At 38.1% G+C, this 13,508-nt stretch overlaps 1 pseudogene; it reads left to right on the forward strand.

Annotated features, from left to right (window-relative positions):
* The first annotated feature begins 520 nt into the window (after window positions 1-520).
* On the forward strand, window positions 521-1,475 carry LOC116877712 (annotated as a pseudogene).
* Window positions 1,476-13,508: the final 12,033 nt, after the last annotated feature.

The raw sequence follows: 13,508 nt of genomic DNA on the forward strand, positions 1-13,508 counted from the left end.
AATATTAATATTATTAAGGTAAATATAACATTAAATATCAATATTAAATGCTTTAGTATATTAAATATGATAATTTAATATAATGTAAATATTTCTGTAGTATTGAGGATACAAGTTAATATACAGAAGTCAATTGCTTTCTTATATACTAGCAATAAATGATTGGAAAGTTAAAAAAAATACAATTTACATTAGGATCCACAAAAATTGAAATACTTAGGTACAAATTGAACAGAATATGTGTAAGATCTAGATGAGAAAAAACAAAATCAAGATGATAAATAAAATCAAAGAACCAAATAAATGGAGAGATGCTGTGTATTCATGGTTAAGAAGACTCAATCACATCAGTGGCTGTGGCAGCAACGGCTGTGGCTGGACCTCTGGGTTTTGGGATCCGGTACTAGAGCCAATCAGCATGGGCAGAGAACCGGGGGAGCAGGCACGGAGTGCATTTCACAGTCTTCTAGGATCTCCTCAGTGAAACTCACTGTGGACAGGATTCTAACTTGGAGGGACCATGGAGTAGTATACAGTAAACAGCAATATTTGGACAGATTGTCATGCCAGCTGGAGAGATTCAGTAGCAGGTCCGAGGTAGCCATTAATGGTACAGGTCAACAGTGGAAGCCAATTAATTCCATAAACTGGCCAGCCCACCATGGTCCAAGCTGTCCCTGGTGGACAAGGTCAAACCATCATGCCAGTACTTATGTCTGGGACTCAGGGTTTACAGCAGATACAGTTGGTCCCACCTGGACAGATTCAGATCCATGGTGGGCAGGCTGTGCAGATACAGGGCCAGCAAGGCCAGACCCAGCAGATCATCATCTCGCAGCCCCAGAGAGCAGTCATTGCTGGCCAGACCCAGACCCAGCAGCAGAAGACTGTCCAGGAATGACAAATAGCACAGACCACTGAAGGACAGACCACCATCCATCAGCCGGTACATGCAGACGGCACCATTCTGCAGCACCTTACAGTCCCTTTCCAGGGATGATCACAACACCAGCAGCCAGTCTGGCAGGAGAACAGATTGTTCAGACAGGAGGCAACACCGACACAAGCAGCAGTGGGCAAGGGGCTGTCACTATGACACTACCAGTGGCAGGCAATGTGGTCAATTCAGGAGGGATGGTCATGATGGTGCCTGGTGCTGGCTCTGTACCTGCTGTCCAAAGAATCCCTCTCCCTGGGGCAGAGATGCTTAAAGAAGAGCCTCTCTATGTGAACGCCAAACACGGGCCAAACCCATACTAAAGAGGAGGCAAGCCAGGGCTCAACTAGAGGCAGAAGGGAACATTCCAAAGGGAAGAAGGAAATACCTGCACGAGTCTCAGCACCTTCCCGCCATGGCTCGGAAGCATGGTGATAGTAGATGGTTTTTCTCTCCATAGGAAGAGGGAAGTCCCCATATGCAGGGTCCAGACCAAGCAGACAAAGAAGCAATGACACAGATCATCTGAATGTCCTAACTCTAGGCCATGTGTTGGAACAGATCAAGGTCATGCTCCTCACCACTGTTTTCTACCGTTCCAGGAAATTGATCCCCTCTTCCAATGGGACATTGACAATTATGTGCTGCCTTTTCTACAACACAGAAACCACTTAGTTTTTTAAAAAAAGTGGCTCAGTATTATAATTGCAGTGATGTCTGGCAAATTGAAACCCCAAGCCTTTGTCTCAGCCTTCTACACAATACCTGTTTCAGACTGTTGATGGATTAGGATCCTAATTAGGATTAGGATGATGCAAGGGACACATGCACCTAAGTGCACACACAGCACTTATGTTGGCTTCTGAAGCCAGCCAGCAGAGGGCAAACTTCTCAACCCAGACTGCAATCAGGGAAACTGAGGCTCACTTCTTCCTATGGTATCTAAGCAGCATCCATCCCTCTGATGGGGATCTCAGGCTGACTCACCAGACACTTTGTATTCAGAGGTGACTTCCAGGTAAGGAAGTTCCATCTCATGATATGGAAACAGTAAATTCGTTGAGATTCACCCTAATAATCTCTATCTACTCAGATGATAGGTTGGTATTTTTGGACCCCAGCCAAGAAAAAGCTAACTCTGGGAATAGAATGACAAAAGACTCAAGCTCTAAAAATATAAATTGTGGAATCTCTCTCTTTTTTTAAGCTTTGACAAGATGTGTTCTGTTTGTCTGTCTGGACCTTGAAACTACCTTCTGTTAAGTAGAGGACAAAGCCATAAAAGCTCCATATTTCGCATGGAGTCCAATGCAGGGTTTGGACTCACATCCCTGAGATCAAGACCTGATCTAAGACTGAGGGTCAGATGATCAATGACTGAGTCATCCTGGCACTCCTAGAGATCAACAATCATAGGCTTTGTGACAGCATTTGGGGAAGAGAATTGTTCACACATGGGGCGCCTGGGTGGCTCATGCCTTCAGCCTGGGTCATGATCTCAGGGTCCTGGGATTGAGCCCCACATGGGGCTCTCTGCTTGGCAGGGAGCCTGCTTCCCCCCCAACCCCGCCTGCTCCCCTCTCTGGGTACTTGTGATCTCTCTCTCAATCTGTGACAAATAAATAAATAAATATTTAAATATTTATTTAAATAAATAAATAAAATCTTAAAAAAAAAAAAGAAGAAGTGTTCACATGTGTTTCAGTTGAGCAAAAGAAGAGAGAGTAGTATATATACCCATGTGTTATCACATAACGTGAGTCTCCAGGGAATGGATGCCTGGGATGGATCATGAAGATGAAAAGAATGATTTACATTTATACCATAACCTTTTAACACACATGGAAAGGGAGAAGTTTGAGAACTGCTCTTTGACAACTTCTGTCTGGAAAACATTGTTCAGTCATGCACTCCTGGACATGTTCCAGCTTACCTGCTCAAGTTTAAGGTGAATGTTGGCTTCACTCCTGCAGCACTTTGCTTTGTTTTGGCCCTGGAGAGCGAACATTCTCTTTCATTCCCTGGCATCTGATTCTTTGGTACCAGTTGCCATGGTTCCCCTTTTCTACATAGGCCTTGTACAGCAGAAAGGTTTTTATGTTGCATTCACCGTCTAAGGATAAGCTGTCGACTGGTAATGGTCATGGCCGCAGGGTCAAGAATTGGGACATAGTTTCCAGAATGGACTGTGCCTCAGAAATCTCTTTGCTAGATGTTGAACCTGGGGGAAACTAAGATGATTTTTCAGAAAAGAGTTGCTGCCTTCTCTAGAAACAATGAAGACCTAATTCTTTTGAAGATCATTTGGGTTTGATTTAAATACCAAGAGTAAGGATTGGCACTTTGATTTCACTCTAATTGTATTAATAGGGAAAAGAAAATAAACCCTCTGAAGAAAATATTACGAAGGGAGATAATTGTCATGGTCAAAATCGAGGTACAGAACTACGCAAACAAAGGAGGAAGTGAAGTCCTTTCCTAGTCCCTGGTATCTAATCACCTGTCCTGGCTTCCAGATGTCAGGAGAGACCAACCCTTTGGCTCTTGACTTAAGTTTCAGACAATGACTTTATTCAGTAATCCCCAAGTTTTTCAGATGATAGTTCACTAAAAATAAGGAGGGATTTCTATCCCTTGGTTTGTATAAGGGTCTTTAAGATGCAGAGCTCAGAAAGAAAGTTCTCAGATCTAAGGAACAGCAATTCTAAAATGTAATTTGTGTTTATAAGTTTGTACATGGTAATATCAACCTCATATTGTTGCAGACCTTTTTCCCATGAGTTTGAGTTGTGCTTTGTTTGAAATGAAATGCTTCAGTTGTCATTTTGTTGCTGCATGTCAGTTAGCCCGTGGCCCTTCTATTATGGTCATTTTAGCACACCGAAATAACCCACAAAGTAGGGGGCTGAGGTTTGGATTTTTTTTTCTTTGTTACTAGAAGTTATTTTATTTGTCCTTATGACTGTCGTGATGACTTCATAGATGCAGAAAGAGTGAATGAATGAGTGAATAACTGGCTTAATGCATAGTTATTTTATCTTGAGTGTTCTTTTTGATGAGATAATTATAAATGTATATATTTTAATTGCACTGGTACACTGAACATGTCAGTGTCTATACCAACAGAGCTGGACCAAAAGAGCTTTTTCTGGCTGTTGGGTGCCTGATAATAATGTCTTGATTTTCCTTTGGGACTCAACAATATAGGTTTTTCTCCCAGCAGTAGGGAGAGTACAGATGATCAATCACTGATGTCATTGCAATTGTTATTTTTTAAAATATATTTGTAAAAAATACGGGCCCTTGGGTGGCTCAGTGGGTTAAAGCCTCTGCCTTCTGGTAGAGGGTCCTGGGATCTAGCCCTGCATTGGGCTCTTTGCTCAGCAGGGAGCCCACTTCCCCCTTTGCTCAGCGAGGAGCCTGCTTCCCTTCCTCTCTCTCTGCCTGCTTCTCTGCCTACTGTGATCTCTGTCTGTTAAGTAAATGAATAAAATCTTAAAAAAAAACCCCAAAAATGAAAAAAAAGAAGAAGACTCAATATTGTCAAGATGTCAGTTCTTCTAATTTGATTTGTAGATTCAGTGGAATCCCAATAAAAAATCCCAGCAGTTATTTTATGGATATTGACAAACTGATTCTTTTATTTATAGGGAGAGGCAAAAAAACCAGCATAGCCAAGGCAATGTTAAAAGAGAAAAAAATCTGAGGACTGACACTACCCAACTTCAAGATTTACTATCAAGGTACCAAAATGAGGGCAGTATGGTATTGGCTAAAGAACAGACAGATCAATCGAACACGAGACAAAGTTCAGAAATAGACCCTCATAAATATAGTCAATTGATCTTTGACAAAGAAGCAACAACAATATGATAGAACAAAGATAGTTTTTTCAACAAATAGTACTGGAATATTTAGATATCATGAAAAAAAAAAGGTCAATCTAGACACGGACCTTGTATCCTTCACAAAAATTCAGAGTGGATCAAAGACTTATATGTAAGCACAAAACTGTAATACTCCTAGAAGATAGCATAGGAGAAAATCTAGATGACCTTGAGTATAGTGCTGGCTTTTTAGATACAACACCAAAAGCACAAACCATGAGAGAAAGAATTGATACCTGGATTTTATTTAAAAACTTCTGTGTGAAAGTTAATGTCAAAAGAATGACAAGATAAGTCACAGATTGGGTGAAAGTATTTCCAAAAGACATATTTGATAAATGAATGATGGCCAAAATATACAAAGAGCTTTTAAAACTCAACAATAAAAAAAATCTGAAGAAAACATGGTTTAAAGACCTTCACAGTACATCATTTAACAGGCTTCAGACATGGCAACTCATGGCAAATGAACATATGGAAAGATGCCTAACATCATATATCATTAAGGAAATGCAAATTAAAACAACAGGGGATATCAGTACACATCTATCAGGGTAATTGAAATCCAAAACACCAAATGCTGTCAAGGATATGGAGCAACAGAAACTCTCATATGCTGATGGTGGAAATGAAGAATAGAACAGTCAATTTAGAAGACAGTTTGGCAGTTTTACAAAACTGAACATAATTTTACCCTATGATCCAACTGTCCTGCTCCTTGATATTTACCCAAAGGAGGTATAGAATTATGTCCACACAAAATCTGCACACGATGTTTATAGCAACTTTACTCATAATTGTCAAAACTTGGAAGCAACCAAGATGTCCTTCTGTAGGTGAATGAATAAGTAAGCTGTGGTACAACAGATAATGGAATATTATTCAGCCTTAAAAAGAAATGAATTATCAAACCATGAAAAGATGTATAGGAACCTTAAATACATATTATTAATTTTAAGAAGTCAACATGAAAAAGCTACATACTGTATTATACCCACTATCTGACATTCTGTAAGAGGCAAAACTATGAAGACAGCAAAAGGATTTCAGGGGTTGGTGGGATGGGTGACAAGTAAGTGGAACACAGAGGATTGTTAGGGATGATACCATAATGGTGGATAAATGTCATTATCCTTTTTGTCTAAACTCATAGAATGTTCAACATCAAGGGTGAACCCTAATGTAAACTATAGATTTGGGTTGATTGTGATGTATCAATGCAGGGTCATCAGTTGTAACAGATGTATAACTCCGGTGGGTTTTATTGATAATGGGGGAGGCTAGGCAAGTGGGTGTGTGGGAGTATATGGAAAATCTGTGTACCTTCTTTCTAATTTTGCTGTTAACCTAAAACTGACCTAAAAAATGAGGTCTTAAAAAATAACTTAAGCTATATATTAATAAAATGAAATGTGAGGAAAACAAAACAAAACAAAACTACACCCAGACACAACCTTCTCAAATTGTCTAAAACCAATGATAAGGAGAAAATCTTATAAACAGCCAAAAAGAAAACAAACAAACAAAGAGACACAGTATGTTTTGAGGCAAAAAACATATGAGAATAACAGATTTCTCATCAGAAGCAACACAATCAAGGAGACAGTGAAGCAACATCTTTATAGTAGGAAAGTGAACAGCTGTCAACCTAGAATTCTACACCAAGAAAAGAATCTTTCAAAAATATAACCGCATGAAGTTTGAAACCCCTCCTTTGTTCTCTTTAATTCTTCTCTGGCCCTTTCCTGTACCTCCCTGTTTCTTACAATTTACGTATACATATAACTACCTGGGTGTGTTCACCCACCAACAACATACAATCTAGAAGTAATTCCAGATCAATCAGCCCTCCAAATAATGGGTGATTACTAGGCTTTTTTTTTTTTTTTTTTTTTTTGGCAGACAGAGATCACAAGCAGGCAGAGAGAGAGGAGGGAGCAGGCTCCCAGCTGAGCAGAGAGCCAGATGCGGGGCTCCATCCCAGGACCCTGGGATCATGACCTGAGCAGAAAGCACAGGCGTTAACCCACTGAGCCACCCAGGCACCCCGATTCCTAGGCTTTTATAGCTGCACTGCTGTTACTTCTCTCCAAACTAAATATGTTCCAAAGGCAAACCTAGTCTCTATTTAAGAAGCTAGCAGTGTATTGTAATTTTTAATTACAATGAAAATGAATGAATGAATGAAAAGCAAGCTCCTTACTTAACTAGGACCCTGGGAGTCCATGCCCACTACTGTACTTTATTTGCCTTTGCATGCATGGTGTCTGTCATTGCCCTGTGTCTCTCTGTTCATCTTTTCACCCAGTTTCCAGGACAAGACTGCTTGTTCTAGCCTTTGGCTTCCCACTACCATGTTTTTGTCTCCCTTTGGATCATTGATTCCTGTGTACTTATCATCTTAAGCTCACAAGACTTTTTAAAAGTCTTAAAGATCTTTAAAGATCTTAAATGATCGTTAAAGATCATAAGCTCACAAGACTTTTTAAATTATAAGGGAGAGAGTGCCCATGATAGGCCAGGAAGCAAAAGCACCCCAGGCATTTCTTCCTGCCCCTCTGGAGTCAGCAAGGCCACATCCCAAAGACATTTATTTGGTTTTCTTGATCTTTCAGCTACTTAGGCGAAGCCACCTAATGGGTGGAGGGAAATACCAGGGATTAAAATTGTTTTCTGCAAAGGACTTGAGGTAGTATTAGAACTACTCTTAGTCTAAATGCATAACATTTGTTTCCCATTCTTTCTCACCGTGCTTTTATTTACTTCTCCTGTTTGCTTTTCAATAATTTCATGTTTTTGAGGTAGGGAATTTCCAAGCCCATTGAAATTTGATTTTACATTAATTTTTTCTGCTTTGAGGATGATCATTAACTTCTAGAAATGGGACTCTGTGCTTCCATTTCACAGGCTCATTTCTAGTGTCTGGTTTCATTGTTCTTTTGTCTGTTTGCTCTTCAGGCTTCAGACTGGCAGCTTAATGGAGTGTATAATGTTTTTTCATGTTAGAAGCAAGTGACTAGAGGCAACTTGTAACATTTCACTCAAATTAACCAACACCCTGTGAATGCAGAAACCCTCAAGGAACACATTTTTGCTGTGAATTTTATATTAGACCATCTTGGATTAAACATTGGCTGCTGCCAGTTGATAAATAACATCTATGTTTATGGATATTAGGTTACAATTAGTCAGAATTTAACTGAATATAAATTTGTGGATTATTTTGCTGATAGAATAGTGTATGCTTTTATTTTTCATTATGTTATATTTATTTCACTATTTATCTGTCTGCCTTATTTATCTATGAGCTTTCTGATGTGCTCAGTGACTTACACAGTGTCTGGCAAATAGTATGCTCTAAATAAATCTTCGTTGAATGACAATGAACTTCCAAGATCATAGGAACTTGAGGCAAGGAAGATTTTTCAGAAATTGTGTTTGGGAATTTCCTTTATTTTTTAGTTTGTTGAAGAGCTGTTTTAAAGTGAAGTGCTGTGCTTTGTTTTCTCCAGCTCCGATGTTGGGATGTATATGAATTCTTAATCTTTTTTCCCTTCACTGATGACATTTTTTCCCTTGCCTTTGCTTTAAAGTAATACCTCATCAAATTTTTTTTAGCAATTTCAGGACCACAAGTTCTAATACCAGTAACAATATGTATCTGTTTGGCAGTTCTATGGGTAGGTTTTGTTTTTTTTTTCCTTTTCTGCAGTTATTCAATAGTCAATAGTCAGAAAACTGAAGTACAGTGTTCAGATGAAGGCTTTTCTAGGAAATTTGTTAACTATATCTAGATAGACGAAGATGCTTCCTCTTTTAGCAATCTTCAGTTAAAAAAAAAACTTCTTTCTCTTGCTTCTGCATTTTCTTATTAAGTCTTATATCCTAACACATATGTAGCTAGAATGTCAGTGTAAATCATTCATCCATTGATTTAATTTTTCACTCTAGAACAACAATATAAAAGATGAGAAAGACTGGGAGATTGCTCTTGAAGCATTTTACAACTAATCCTTGCATTTCAAAATTAATTTAATTTTAACTATTTCATTAAAAAAGGCATGTTTTACAGTGGAATTAAAAGACTCAAGCCCACTGGTTTACCATTGGGCAAATAATTCAGCATAAATGGGGTGTTTGATTTGGGTAAATCCAGAGTGTAATCATCCTAGTGATGTACACATTTGAATTCCACTAAGCAGTAAGAGTCTACAGATTATTTCCCTGACTGTTTCATCATATAGGACATCTTGATTTTCCCACTAAAAACAACTAAAAATATTGATTGAAATATTTTAAAATATCAAGTGCATCAGTGAGCTGCTTAGGAAGAAAGGAATTTTCAAAGGTAAAGACCGACTAAAGCAGGAGCACAGGGAAGTAAGCACTGAACTTAGCACTGAAGTAAGTTACGTGAACTTAGACTTTGGTTTCGATACACTTAAAAATCTGCATTGAGGTATAATTGACATTGGGTATACAACATAATAATTCTATATCTATATATACTGTGAAATGACCATCACCATAGTATGTCTAGTTACCATTCATCATTATACAGTCACAATTTTTTTCTTGTGATGAGAACTTTTAAGATTTATTTTCTTGGCAACTTTCAAATATACAGTACAATATTTTTTTTTCATTTTCATTTATTTTTAAAATTTCTTTTCAGTGTTCCAGAATTCATTGTTTATGCACCACACCCAGTGCTCCATGCAATATGTGCCCTCCATAATACCCACCAACGGGCTCACCCAACCTCCCACTCCTCGCACCTTCAAAACCCTCAGATTGTTTCTCACAGTCCACAGTCTATTGCCTGTAGTCACCATGCTGTATATTATATCCTAGGACTTATTATTTTAAAAATGGAATTTTGTACCTCTTGTCCCCTTTCACCTATTTTGTCCACACCCAGACACCCTTCCCTCTGGCAATGGACACTTAAGTTGCTTCCATATCTTGGTTATTGTAAATGATACTGTAGCGAACAGAGGGGTGCTTATATCTTTTCAAATTAGTATTTTCATTTTCTTCAGATATATATCTAGAATTGGAATTGCTGGATAATATGGTAGTACTAATTTATTATTTTTTGAGGAAACTTCATATTGTTTTCCATAGTGGCTGCACCAGTTCACATTCCCACCAATAGCACATGAGGGTTCTCTTTTCTCCAAGTCCTCACCAAAAGTTGTTACTCCTTGTTTTTTTGATAATAGTCATTCTAATAGGTGTGAGGTGATGTCTTATTATGGGTTTGATTTGTATTTCCCTGACAGTTAATGACGTTGAACATCTTTTCATGTGCCCATTGGCCATCTGTATGTCTCCTTTGGAAAAATGTCCATTCAGATCCTCTGCCCATTTTTTTCATGGGATCATTTTTTTCTACTATTGAGTTGTATGAGTTCTTTATATATTTTGTACATTAGCCCCTTATTAGATATATCATTTGCAAATATTTTCTTCCATTCAATAGATTCCCTTTTTATTTTGTTAATTGTTTCCTTTGCTATGCAGAAGGTTTTAGTACGATATAAATTTGTCTATTTTTGTTTTTACTGTCTTTGCTTTTATTGACAGATCCAAGAAATCATCTCTAAGATCCAATGTCAAGGAGCTTTCTACCTATGTTCTCTTCTAGGATTTTATGGTTTTAGGTTTTACATTCAAGTCTTTAATCCATTTTGAATTTTTGTGCATGGTTTAAGATTGGAATCTAATTTTATTCTTTTGCCTGTGGTTGTGTACTTTTCCCGCACCATTAATTGAAGAGATTATCCCTTCCCCATTGAATTTTCTTGCCTCTATTGTCATAAATTATTGACTATATATGTGTGGGTTTATTTCTGGACTCTTTATCCTGTTTCATTTGATCTATGTGCCTGTTTTTATGCCAATACCCTACTGTTTTGATTACTATAGCTCTGTACTATAGTTTGAAATCAGGGAGCTTTTTGCCCCCAGCTTTATTCTTCTTTCTCCAGATTGCTTCAATTACTTGGGGTCTTTTGTGGTTTCACACGAATTAGGATTTTTGGTTCTATTTCTGTGAAAAATGTCATTGGAATTTTGATAGGAATTGCATTGAATCTGTAGATTATTTGGGGAAAAAAGGACAGTTTAACAATATTAGTTCTTCTAATCCATGAGCAGGGGATATTTTTCCATTTATTTGTGCCTGTTTCAATTTATTTCTTCAGTGTCTTATAGTTTTCAATGTAGAGATCTTTCATTTCTTTTGTTAAATTTATTTTTAGATATTTTATTCTGTTTGAAGCAATTATAAATGGGGTTGTTTTATTTTAATAATTTTAAAATTAAAATTTTTTTTTCAGTGTAACAGAATTAATTGTTTATGCACCACACCCAGTGCTCCATGCAATACGTGCCCTCCATAATACCCACTACCAGGCTCACCCAACTTCTCACCCCTCGCCCCTTCAAAACCCTCAGATTGTTTTTCAGAGTCCATAGTCTCTCATGGTTCATCTACCCCTCCAATTTCCCTCAACTCCCTTTTCCTCTCCATTTCCCCATGTCCTCTGTGTTATTTCTTATGCTCTACATTTAAATGAAACCATATGATAATGGACTCTCTCTGCTTGACTTATTTCACTCAGCATAATCTCTTCCAGTCCCATCCATGTTGATATAAAAGTTGGGTATTCATCCTTTCTGATGGAGGCATAATACTTCATAGTGTATATGGACCACATCTTCCTTATCCATTCGTCCGTCGAAGGGCATCTTGGTTCCTTCCACAGTTTGGTGACCATGGCCATTGCTGCTATGAACATTGGGATACAGATGGCCCTTCTTTTCACTACGTCTGTATCTTTGGGGTAAATACCCAGTAGTGCAATTGCAGGGTCATAGGGTAACTCTATTTTTAATTTCTTAAGGAATCTCCACACTTTTTTCCAAAGTGGCTGCACCAACTTGCATTCCCACCAAGAGTGTAAGAGGGTTCCCCTTTCTCCACATCCTCTTCAACAAACATTGTTTACTGTCTTGTTAATTTTGGCCATTCTAACTGGTGTAGGGTGGTATCTCAATGCAGTTTTGATTTGAATCTCCCTGATGACTAGTGATGATGAACATTTTTTCATGTGTCTGAAAGCCATTTGTATGTCTTCGTTGGAGAAGTGTCTGTTCATGTCTTCTGCCCATTTTTTGACGTGATTATCTGTTTTGTGTGTGTTGAGTTTGAGGAGTACTTTACAGATCTTAGACATCAGCCCTTGGTCTCTCGTGACATTTGTGAATATCTTCTCCCATTCCATGTGTTGCCTCTTTGTTTTGTTGACATTTCCTTTGTTGTGCAGAAGGTTTTTATCTTGATGACGTCCCAAAAGTTCATTTCTGCTTTTGTTTCCTTTGCCTTTGGATACGTGTCTTGAAAGAAGTTGCTGTGGCCGATGTCAAAGAGGTTACTGCCTATGTTCTCCTCTAGGATTCTGATGGATTCCTGTCTTACGTTGAGGTCTTTTATCCATTTCGAGTTTATCTTTGTGTATGGCATAAGAGAATGGTCGAGTTTCATTCTTCTACATATCGCTGTCTAATTTTCCCAGCACCATTTATTGAAGAGACTGTCTTTTTTCCACTGTATATTCTTTCCTGCTTTGTCGAAGATTATTTGACCATAGAGTTGAGGGTCCATATCTGGGCTCTCTACTCTGTTCCACTGGTCTATGTGTCTGTTTTTATGCCAGTACCATGCTGTCTTGGTGATCACAGCTTTGTAGTAAAGCTTGAAATCAGGCAATGTGATGCCACCAGTTTTGTTTTTCTTTTTCAACATTTCCTTAGCAATTCAGGGTCCCTTCTGATTCCATACAAATTTAGGATTGTTTGCTCCAGCTCTTTGAAAAATGCTGGTGGAATTTTGATCAGGATGGCATTGAAAGTATAGATTGCTTTAGGCAGTACAGACATTTTAACAATATTTATTCTTCTGATCCATGAGCATGGAATGGTCTTCCATCTTTTTGTGTCTTCTTTGATTTCTTTCATGAGTGTTCTGTAGTTCCTTGAGTACAGATCCTTTACCTCTTTGATTAGGTTTATTCCCAGGTATCTTATGGTTCTTGGTGCTGTAGTAAATGGAATCAATTCTCTAATTTCCCTTTTTGTATTTTCATTGTTAGTGTATAAGAGAGCCACTGATTTCTGTACATTGACTTTGTATTCTGCCACATTACAGAATTTCTGTATGAGTTCTAGTAGTTTGGGGTTGGAGTCTTTTGGGTTTTCCATACAAAGTATCATGTCATCTGTGAAGAGAGAGAGTTTGACTTCTTCATTGCCAATTTGAATACCTTTTATTTCTCTTTGTTGTCTGATTGCTGTTGCTAGGACTTCTAATACTATGTTGAACAAGAGTGGTGAGAGTGGGCATCCTTGTCATGTTCCTGATCTCAACGGGAAGGCTGTGAGCTTTTTCCCATTGAGGATGATATTTGCTGTGGGTTTTTCATAGATAGATTTTATGAAGTTGAGGAATGTTCTCTCTAACCCTATACTTTGAAGCATTTTAATCAGGAATGGATGCTGGATTGTGTCAAATGATTTTTCTGCACCAATTGAGAGGACCATGTGGTTCTTCTCTCTTCTATTATTGATTTGTTCTATCACATTGATTGATTTGTGAATGTTGAACCATCCTTGAAATC

This window comes from Lontra canadensis, unplaced genomic scaffold (genome assembly GCF_010015895.1).
Source record: "Lontra canadensis isolate GAN:19392208 unplaced genomic scaffold, GSC_riverotter_1.0 scaffold1, whole genome shotgun sequence".
Taxonomy (NCBI): Eukaryota; Metazoa; Chordata; class Mammalia; order Carnivora; family Mustelidae; genus Lontra; species Lontra canadensis.